The sequence below is a fragment of the Saccopteryx bilineata genome, chromosome 6, assembly GCF_036850765.1.
Source record: "Saccopteryx bilineata isolate mSacBil1 chromosome 6, mSacBil1_pri_phased_curated, whole genome shotgun sequence".
NCBI lineage: Eukaryota > Metazoa > Chordata > Mammalia > Chiroptera > Emballonuridae > Saccopteryx > Saccopteryx bilineata.
In genome coordinates this window covers 81156272-81166508 of record NC_089495.1, presented here as the reverse complement: position 1 = coordinate 81166508, position 10237 = coordinate 81156272, and positions in this window count along the sequence as shown.

Genomic DNA, 10237 nt, shown 5'->3' with positions numbered 1-10237 from the left:
TCGAACCCAGGACTCCTGCACGCCAGGCCGACGCTCTACAACTGAGGCAACCGGCCAGGGCCAACAATTGATATTTTACTATAATTTTGATAGAGGATAACATTGAGAGAATAAATTATTGATATTGTTAAGTCATAGGATATCTTGGTATTTTGAAAAGGATATTAATAAATTGTTTATATATAATTATTTAATTCATTGTTATTAGTCAAATGAAAAATAAATCCTTAAAGAAATACAACAGAAGTCTCATAAGCAAACTGCCACATATATATTTATATATATAGACACACAAAACTTGTACAATCACAATTAAGATGCATTAATGAAACTTAAACCTTTTTTTATATCACTTATTTTTTCACAGATATAATTTGTAATTTTACATAAAATAACATTTAAGGCCTGACCTGTGGTGGCGCAGTGGATAAAGCGTCAACCTGGAAACGCTGAGGTTGCCGGTTCAAAACCCTGAGCTCGCCTGGTCAAGGCACATATGGGAGTTGATGTTTCCTGCTCCTTCCCCGCTTCTCTCTCTCTCTCTCTCTTTCTCTTCTCTATAATGAATAAATAAAATCTTAAAAAATCTTTAAAATAACATTTAATAAAATACATATTTATATAAAATTGTACCACTCATACATAATATAAAACAATATATATTTTAAAAATCATTTGCCTAAATTTTAAGCATTATGTTTCTTAGAACTAAATTAATTAAGTTCACTAAGTATAATTAACTTTAGAAAAGTTGACTTTTAACTTAAATATTGTTTTTGTAGAAAAATGGTTACCTCCAAATTCTAGTAGGACTATTAAAGTGAATTACTATTATAATTTCTTGTATTGCTGAATGAGAAGTATAGATTAAGTACCCAAATAATAACAATATCCATAACGAGACAGGCTAATTCTCTTCCCTGAGTTTGAATGTGCTATTATTTGAAAATTCTTAGATGTAATTAATAAATTCTCTCCTTAAGGTTCATATAGGCAGGATTCTTAAGTACAGACTAGATATCTTATTCTTCTTTACTTCTTATTGCCATGAACAGGGCTTAGAATATACAGTATCTCACAGGACAGATGATTTAAAAACAATGAATGAATAACACTAGTTGGAAGTGGCCATCATTTCAGGGAATATAGGCTATTGCAGCAAGGTAAATTTAAAAATAATCCATTCATTTTTCTTCATATGTTCTTGTGTGTCATTAATTTGAAAAAAATTTAGTGAAATCTGAAATACTACCTCAGGAGAGATAATGTTATATGCCATCATACATCGATGAGATCTATGTGAGGTTTTTACAGTAGATAAGAAAATGAGAGGATGGAAGGAAATGAACGGTGCACTGGCTTAAGGCAAACAGTAAATCACTGTGTAGTCCTAACACTACTAACATTCTATCAAGGGGACATATCTTAAACAAATAATCAAAAGTACCCTTGAAAAATACCAAGAGGGTAATGCATCCTATTTTAGGGAAACTTTTTGGCATGTTAATAGTGTTTCATGAGAGCATATACTGGGTTGTCTATATTCCTATGAGCCTCCTGTCTGTAACATGGTGATTTAAAAAAAAAAAATGAGTTGGTCATCATCACCTTTTTTTTTTTTCTATTTAATGTATCCGAAGAGCTTTCAGAAAAATTAGCTTGTGAAATCCCCATAAACAAAGAGTCATTGATTTGCTATACACTAACGGCCACAATACTTAAACGTTGGTTTTAGAAAGTTTTTAGTTTAACAAGCTCCCAAGTTTTATCCAATATTCTTCAAGTATAAAAAGAATTGCTCTTGGAGAAACTATGGTTACCAATGCCTGACTATAAACACCAAACAGTAGGAGATAAATCCAAACGACTTCTTATGTATAAAACTGAAAACAAATTTTGTCTGAGAAATGTTATGTGATATAGATATGGCTTCTATAACTTTACTAATAGAATGCTTTTTCAAATGTTTTCATAAAAGCACTTTAAGCAATAACCCATCTCCTTTTGCTTCTGAAGTTAATTTTTATATCTGGATGTTGGCAAATGTTCCCTCTTCTTTAATAATAATTTTGTATTCATAATTAATTACTAAATTTTCTTATATTAAAACCCTAGCTTTTTTCTCTTAATATATAAAAATCATTAAATTCAGTCTGACACTGTACTTCATGACATATTCTTTATCGTTCAAGATTTTAATAAATAATCTTCCATTTAGTTAAATATCTAGTTAGTTTCAAAAAAGTAGCTAATTCCATTTGTATTATTCCTTAACATTGTTCTGGGGAAAAGTTAGCAAGCCATCCTAGTTGTGAAAATGAAAGAATCCCTTGAAGTCTTAATGAAATTTTATTATTTTCTTACAATTTCTGTGTTTCTTCTCACCGTCAAGACTTACTCGACTATTCCCCATGCCCAAAACCTGTAACTGCATTTCATTATTACTTCTCCTTCAAATACCTTTCCTTTTCCTGCTTCTTAACTAAAAATATTTATTTTTTTAGTGATTTATGTAAATATTATTTTCTTAAATGTCTTTTCTTCCCTTGCAGGTTTGGTTAGCTGACCCTACAGCATCATGTAATTACTTTGGCAAAGTATTTATATCTCCCTGGAAATTGCCAGCTCCTGTAGATAAGTACCAGATCTTTTTTGCTGGGAGGCACTCAATAAATACTGTTTGAAAAAATAAATTGTTCCCCCTAATGTTTGCCTTTAATAGAAAATTCTTTAATTTGATGCCCAAACTTTTCTTTTCTACTATCGTTATTCTTCCTTATAAGGGTTTCTAAACACTGTTTAAATACCCTTATTATATCTTTCCAACTTTCTGTCATATAAAACCTGCCATTCCAGTGTAGAAGCTAGAAATCTTAGTTTCCTGAGTTTCTTGCACTTGAATGCAGTCTAGTGATATAGGCTTCGCCAGTTGGATACATTGGAATAAGATTTAGACTTAGCACCAGCAATTGGAGAAAATGAGCACCATATAGAATCTGCTTTCTACTTAAGACTTTCTAGATCAATAATGCAGAGCTTCTAGTATCTAACTCCCAATGTCATCTGCTGGAATGTTTATGCCAAACTGTGTCAAGGGAGTTAGCAGTGGAGAACCACTGTGGTGTGTTGTATCATCCATGGCCTGACTCTGAGCCTAACACTCTGGCCCTCCCCAAGATGCACTGAGCTACCAGATTGCATTAAATATATTTTTTATTCACTTTAGTAGATCCTTCTTCCTATGACTGGAACTTAATTATGTTTACTCATTTAGTCACTCATAAAATATTAATTATGTACCTACAGATGTCAAGTATTGTTGTAAATAGCAGAGATTTTTCAGAGAACAGAACAAATATTTCCTGCTCCGTGTTGCTCACATTTTGGGCTGAGACAGATTATTTATTTCATGAATAATAATTGTATTTAAAATTTTTAATGACTGGTGTAATACAGAGTATATTTAACATAATATTCAAGGAAGTATTCTCTAATCTGGGACATTTAATCAGAAAACTAAGGCTCTAAAACAGTCTTTAATTTTGTGGAGAAAGCACATTCTACAGGGAACAAACAGTAAGTACAAAGAACCAGAGAGAGAATGTGAATCAAGTACTTGAAAAAAGCAATGGTTTAATATATAGATGAAGACAGTAAGTGAGGAGAAGATAATAAAGATGAGACCAGGCAGTTAGCTGAAGGAAAATCAGGAGGAGCTTCATAAGACATAGTAGGAACCTGGACTTCACTATGAATGAGTAGGAAGCCATTAAAGATTTTTAAACAGAAGAATTATATATCATCAGGCTTTTTATTTAAAACACCATTCTATGGAAAGCAGACTGAGAGAACATGGATTGTGGTAGAAATAGAGAGAGAAAGATATTTACTAGAGATAGAGCACTGAGTCTTGGGCTTTCTCAGTCTCAGGAAGAGGAGACAGATCTTCCAAAATAAACTGAAAGTGTTTAAGAAGGGGAAAAAAAAAGAATGTGTCATGAAAGTCATTTGAAAAAAAAATTTCAATGAAAGGGACACCAACTATGTCAACCGATATGTGGACAAGATGAGCACCGAGTTTGGCAATATAGATATTATTGATAGTAGGAACTCAGAATTCTTTCTTTTTGATTACTGACTTTATTATTTTTTACTTAACTTGTCTTTTTTCTGCTGCCCATGGATGCTTCAAACCCAGACTGCTTTGGTGAAATTCAGACTTTTCTATATTCTGTTGGATAATTCCACTTGGACGTCTATACACCCCACTCAATAAATTATCCCCTGTACTTCCACCTAATTATTTTACTTTGTCTCTTTTTCAATGTGAGAGATAAGTTAGATTCAATAAAATTGTGATGATTCAGAAGCCATATTTGTTTCATCTCCTAAATATCTATCAAAAATTTCCTCCTATCCATCTCATTGTTGCCCATAATTTATACCCTTAAAATCTCTTGCTTGGATTATTATTATATCTTCCTTTTCAGTATTATAGTCTTATTTCTCTTGTAATATTATCAAATCTCCTGTCACATTGATAATTCTAAGTGTGAAATATAATAGTGTGATATTCCTGCTCATTTAGTGGCTTCCATCACATCAGGCTGTAAATCTGCATCTCAGGGCATGGCATTCTTGACCTGCTTTTGCACACTAGTTAACTTGGCTGTTCTGCCTGTATGAACAGCCTTTATGTTTGAACAGTCCTGGACCTTTATGTTTCAGGAATTCTCAACTACTTTTCTTTTTCGGAAATTGACATGAAAACTCTCCCATTTTCAATGCTTTCCTTCATCCAGTTTTCTCTGACTGAAATCTTTACATATTAGCCCAAAAGTCACTGGGGCACTACATTGGCACTCTTAATAAGTTTCAAAGTATAGTAGACACAAAAACTTAACTCATTTATAAATCATTAGACAAATTTGACATGTTATTGGACTCTAACAGTGTGTCTAACATGCAGGCCCTTAAAAATGCCTTTTCCCTGCATGAATGAAAGCTGAACAAAGGAAGTTTATGTGGTCTTTATGCATTTCCCAGAAAGGATTTAATTGATTTTAGTGCACTGTAGGAAATGTAATTTAACTTCCTAAATCTTTAATTCTTAAAACATAAAAGACAATGTATGGAGAACAAATTTGAGTCTTTCAAATATCTATATGGCAGTAAATAAACACATGTGTCTTTATATATGTTATATGTTATTGAAATATAACCTTTAATATCTAACACTACATTTTTAAAAGATGAATACTTACAGAGTAGACTAAATTAATTTCTTTACTAGGAAAACATTGATTAACCTATATTTGTGACAAATAATTATTTAGAAACACTGGTGAATATTACATAGATTTTTTTTAGAGTGCCTGAGAATATGAGTGATATGAGTGTTCAGTTAACATTATTTTACATAACTAAAACATAAAAACATGCAGATAAAGCATACAGATCATGAACTCTTGACAATTTACTCTTTAGAATCAAAGTTAATTATTTTTACAATTAGTAATCATAACTCCATAAGATACCTCAAATACTTATGATACCAAAAATCTGAATCAAGCAAACATTATAGGTTCTGTGAGCTAACTGTCTGGTAAAACCTCTATGCCCTAGCATGAAAGTAAACATTAACATCTAGAACACATAGCAAAACAACGTAATAGAGACTTATCTTTTGTTTCTAAACACATTGGGTTAAAAAAAAAAAAAGTATGTTGCTTTTTCAGGAAAGTGAGTTTGAAAAATTATTTTTAATATAAATAATAAAATTACCTTATAAAGCACATAGTAGTTTTTGCTATATAATACACTTCTAAAAATAAATTTAGATTGGTTTCAGTGTGTTCACTTCATTTGATATTAAAAAGTGTCAATAGGTTTTGTAAAATTAGGGTTGGTTTTGTCAAAATTAATTTTATGGTTTACAGAGAAATATTTTTAAATTATGAGTAAAATAATTGTATATTTAATACTGTATAAGAAAATAAAATGTTATGTCAAATTGTTTTTTAAATTATATACATATTTACTAATTTAATCACATTTATGTAGAAGCCATTGTGTCCAGTTTGAAATTATGACTTAACTAATTTTGTCTCTTTGGTGCATAAAAAACTTATTTTTTATGTTTTGGAAAAACATTACATTTTTATAAGCATGATAAAGGTATGATAATAACTTCAGAAATATATTTTCATTTACAGATATTACAAGTTTGTGGCGATATAATTGATATTCATTAATTCACCCATTAATATGTATAATTCAATCTTTTAAATATATTCACAGGGTGTAAATATATTTTACACCCTGTAAATTTTAGAACATTATAATTCCCTCAAAGAAAATCCTTCTCTCACTCCTCACATCCTAGCCTTAGGCAGTCACTAGTCTACTTCTCTTTCTATAAAGTTGTTTATTCTGAATATTTCAAATAAGTGAGTTCATATAACATGTGGTTTTTTGTATCTAATTTTTTTCACATAGCATAATATTTCCAAGGTTCATCCCTGTTTAGATATATATTTAGTTTATCCATTTGGCAAGTGATGGATACGAGTTATTTTTACTTTTTGTCCCTTTTATTTTATTTTTTGTTGTTCTTACTTAATTGTCTTGGGTGGAACTGCCAGTAAAATGTTAAGTAGAACTGGCAAGAGTGAACATCTTTGCCTTGTTCCTGATTTTAGACAGAACAAATTTAGTTTTTCACCATTAAGTATAATATTAGTTGTAAATAAAAGCTATGTACAATAAATAAGGTAATTCATGTGAAATGTAAAAAAAAAAATCTAAAAATAAAACAGCCACAACTGTATCAAGAAGTAAAAACATAACAAAACAAAAATTATATGCACTTTTAAAAACTAAAGAGATTGACTTTTAATTTAAAATTTTCTACAAAGAAAAGCATAAATCTACATGAGTTCCCTGGTGAATTCTACCAAGTATGGAAAGAGTGATTCAGATGGATCCTTCTTGAACTTTTCCATTATAAGTGGATTGACATTTATTAACTTATTCTATGAAGCTATTTTTACTGTGATTTAAAATCAAAGATGTCACATACAACCCCTCCCAAACTATAGATTATTTCTTACAAACACTGACACAAATATCTCAATGAAATATAAGTAAGCTTAATTTTTCAGCATATAAAATATATTATGTACTATGATCAAGTGTAAGTCATCACAGGAATGCAAAGTTGATTTAACATTTGATAATTGCTTAATATAATATACTATATTAATGGAATAGAAGAGAAAATATAATCATCTTGATTGACACAGAAAGCACTTAACAATGCAACATGCTTTTTATAATAAAAACCCTTAAAAAACTAAGAAGTGTAGGAAAATTTTTCAATATAATAAAAGACATCTACAAAAACTTATAGCTAACATATAGTACTTAAAGGTAAAAAACTGTATTTGTTCATTTAAGGTCAGAAACAAGACTATCTCTAGTGAAATATAGTGCATTTAAATTATGTCAATGAAGTTAGTTATATTAATTAGATTAATTCATAATTTAAATAAATAGCATAGTAAAATAATTACTTTCTTATTTATTAGTCTATGGTTTCTTATGGTTAATACTTTCAAATACATCAACAGTTTAATTTTTGTTGACAATTTACTCTGTAAAATGAAATAAAGTTTATGGTTTATTGCTTTGTTTTATTTCAGATGGAATACTTTTTTCTGAGAAAATGAGAGTAATAGTTTGAGATTTTTTTTGCACAATAGTTATAAGTTTTCAGAACATGTCTACAGAGGTATATTTATTATACTATTATTAGATACCTTATCAATCAGTATCTGACTTTAAGAATTGTACTGGTTATATAATGAGACCAGGAGAACAATTTTAATTGCACATTGTTTTCGCTAAATTTATTTCATGCAAATAAAGAATACTCTGTGAGATTTGTAAAGCTCACCTGTGTACCACTGTGTACTAATCAGTCCCATGTCTAATAGCATCAGTTTTGTAAACTTCACATTGAAATGCTGCCACACATATTAAGCAGATTTTTTTGAGTTTACACTTCAAAATCATCTAAGTGACCCATGTGCAAAACATATAGCAATTAGTCTCTTTGACATTGTCATCATAAAAATCTAAAATAAAAACTGAAGTAGAAAAATTTTGATTTTACAAAGCAATAAATTAACTGAACTTAGACCCTTTTATTTATCACTGTCTGAGAAAGAAAATAAAGGGTCAAAAAGCATAAGGCAAATATACTTTGTCCACACAGTATTTCAAGTCTTTTGGGGGAATTGAGGTCCATATTACTATTTATAAAATCTTTGACATAAAATCAGGCACAAGAGATTTGTTTTAAGAAAACTTCTATAATGTCTAAGCCATATTACAAATTCTGTGTTGCAGTAGATTTTCAAATTAGTTAATTTTTAAACTTTATTTTTAGATATTTATGAGTCTTTTAAATCCTCTGTTTTCACTCCCTGACTTTTGGGCCAAAAGAAGAAAACATACTAACACATCAAGCCAGTCATGGAAATACAAATACTGCATGATTGCACTTACGTGAAGTATCTAAAAGCAGTTAAACCCATAGGAGTAGAAAGTAGGATGGTAGTTGCCAGGGGCTGAAGAGAGGGTAAATGGAAAGTTGCTGATCAATGCATATAAAACTTTTAATTTTGCAAGATGAAATATTTCTAGAGATCTATAGTACAATTTTGTATTTCTAGTTAACCATATAATACTAAACATGCAAAATTTTTTTGAGTGTTTTAATATGTGCTTTTTTTCATGAAAGAACTAGGAAGGCAGGCAGGCAAGAAGGAAGGAAGGAAGGGAGGAAGGGAGGGAGGAAGGAAAGAAGGAAGGAAGGAAGGAAGGAAGGAAGGAAGGAAGGAAGGAAGGAAGGAAGGAAGGAAGGGAGGGAGGAAGGAAGGAAAAGGGAAGGGAGGTTTCCCAAAGCATATCCAACAGAAAGGTATTAGAGCAGTCACACCATTAAAAGCAAAAAAATTTTTAAATCAACATTTTTTGGAAAATAAACAAAACATTTACTGAGTTTGAATCATCTTTAAGATCTTATACATTATGTGTCACTGCATTATTTCTATTGCTATTGGCAGATTCAAATTTCTTACATAGTGAAATACAAACTTTGAATTGTAGAAGGACCTTCTGAACTGTGCATAATTACACATTCTTTAAAAAGCAGACACCATGGGAAGAGCAAGACCTTGGTCTATGTTGGCTTAGAGACATCTTTATTTCCAACAGAATGTGGGGTGTGAGGATGTGAGTGATGTGTAAATGCAAGAATAATCATATTCACTTTATGTTCCTAAATCATTGTTTTTCTTAACATAAAATCTGTAAACATCAGAATAAATTCTGTGAAACTGTAAAACAAATATCAATATGTCATTTGAAGTCTTTGCATATTTAACTGTCACACTTCCTGTTGAGAATAATTAATAACTTGTCATGGTAGTAATTATATCAGGTATATTAGAAAAATGCAAGTAGGCTGCACACAAAATTACTAACAATCAAAAGAATTTCTAAAGCCAATATAATGTGACTCAATTACATGCAAATTTCATAGCCTAAAGCTAGATATGCTCAATTATTTAGTCATTAACAATCAAGTCACTTAACTTCATAGTCCACAAATTTTATATGATAATAATGTATAACTTAAATCAAATGACAAATGAGAAACACTCAGAACTGTTAAATGAATATACAAGTCCAATTATTAACATACTTATATATGAGTGAATTATAGGTAAATCAGAAAATATTGGAGCTGTAGTCAATCTTAAACTGAATCTTATGTCTAAATATTTTGTTTGTGTCATGAAAGGCTGTAAAAGAAGTAGAAATATGCAGACAGGTTAAAATTTTAATTTATTGCCCTTGATAAATTGCCACTGAGAAAATTATTCCTAGAAGTCTAGGCTTCTTATTTTCTATAGTAAAACTTTGGGGGAGATAAAATAATTCCCTTATTTTAGTGTTGCTTCTGCTGTCATAACTGTCTTCTCAAAGCTCTGCCTGTTTCTGCTGCAGAAGAAAGGTCAGAAATGAATTCTCCAGTAGCCTACTCCACTGCTATCTTTCCAAACAACAGCGGTGAAATATAAACAGCAACATATAGAGGGGGGTTAACATGAAGAACGGGATGGGGTCGGCAAAATTTAATGAGTTATATGCGAACACAAGATTCAGA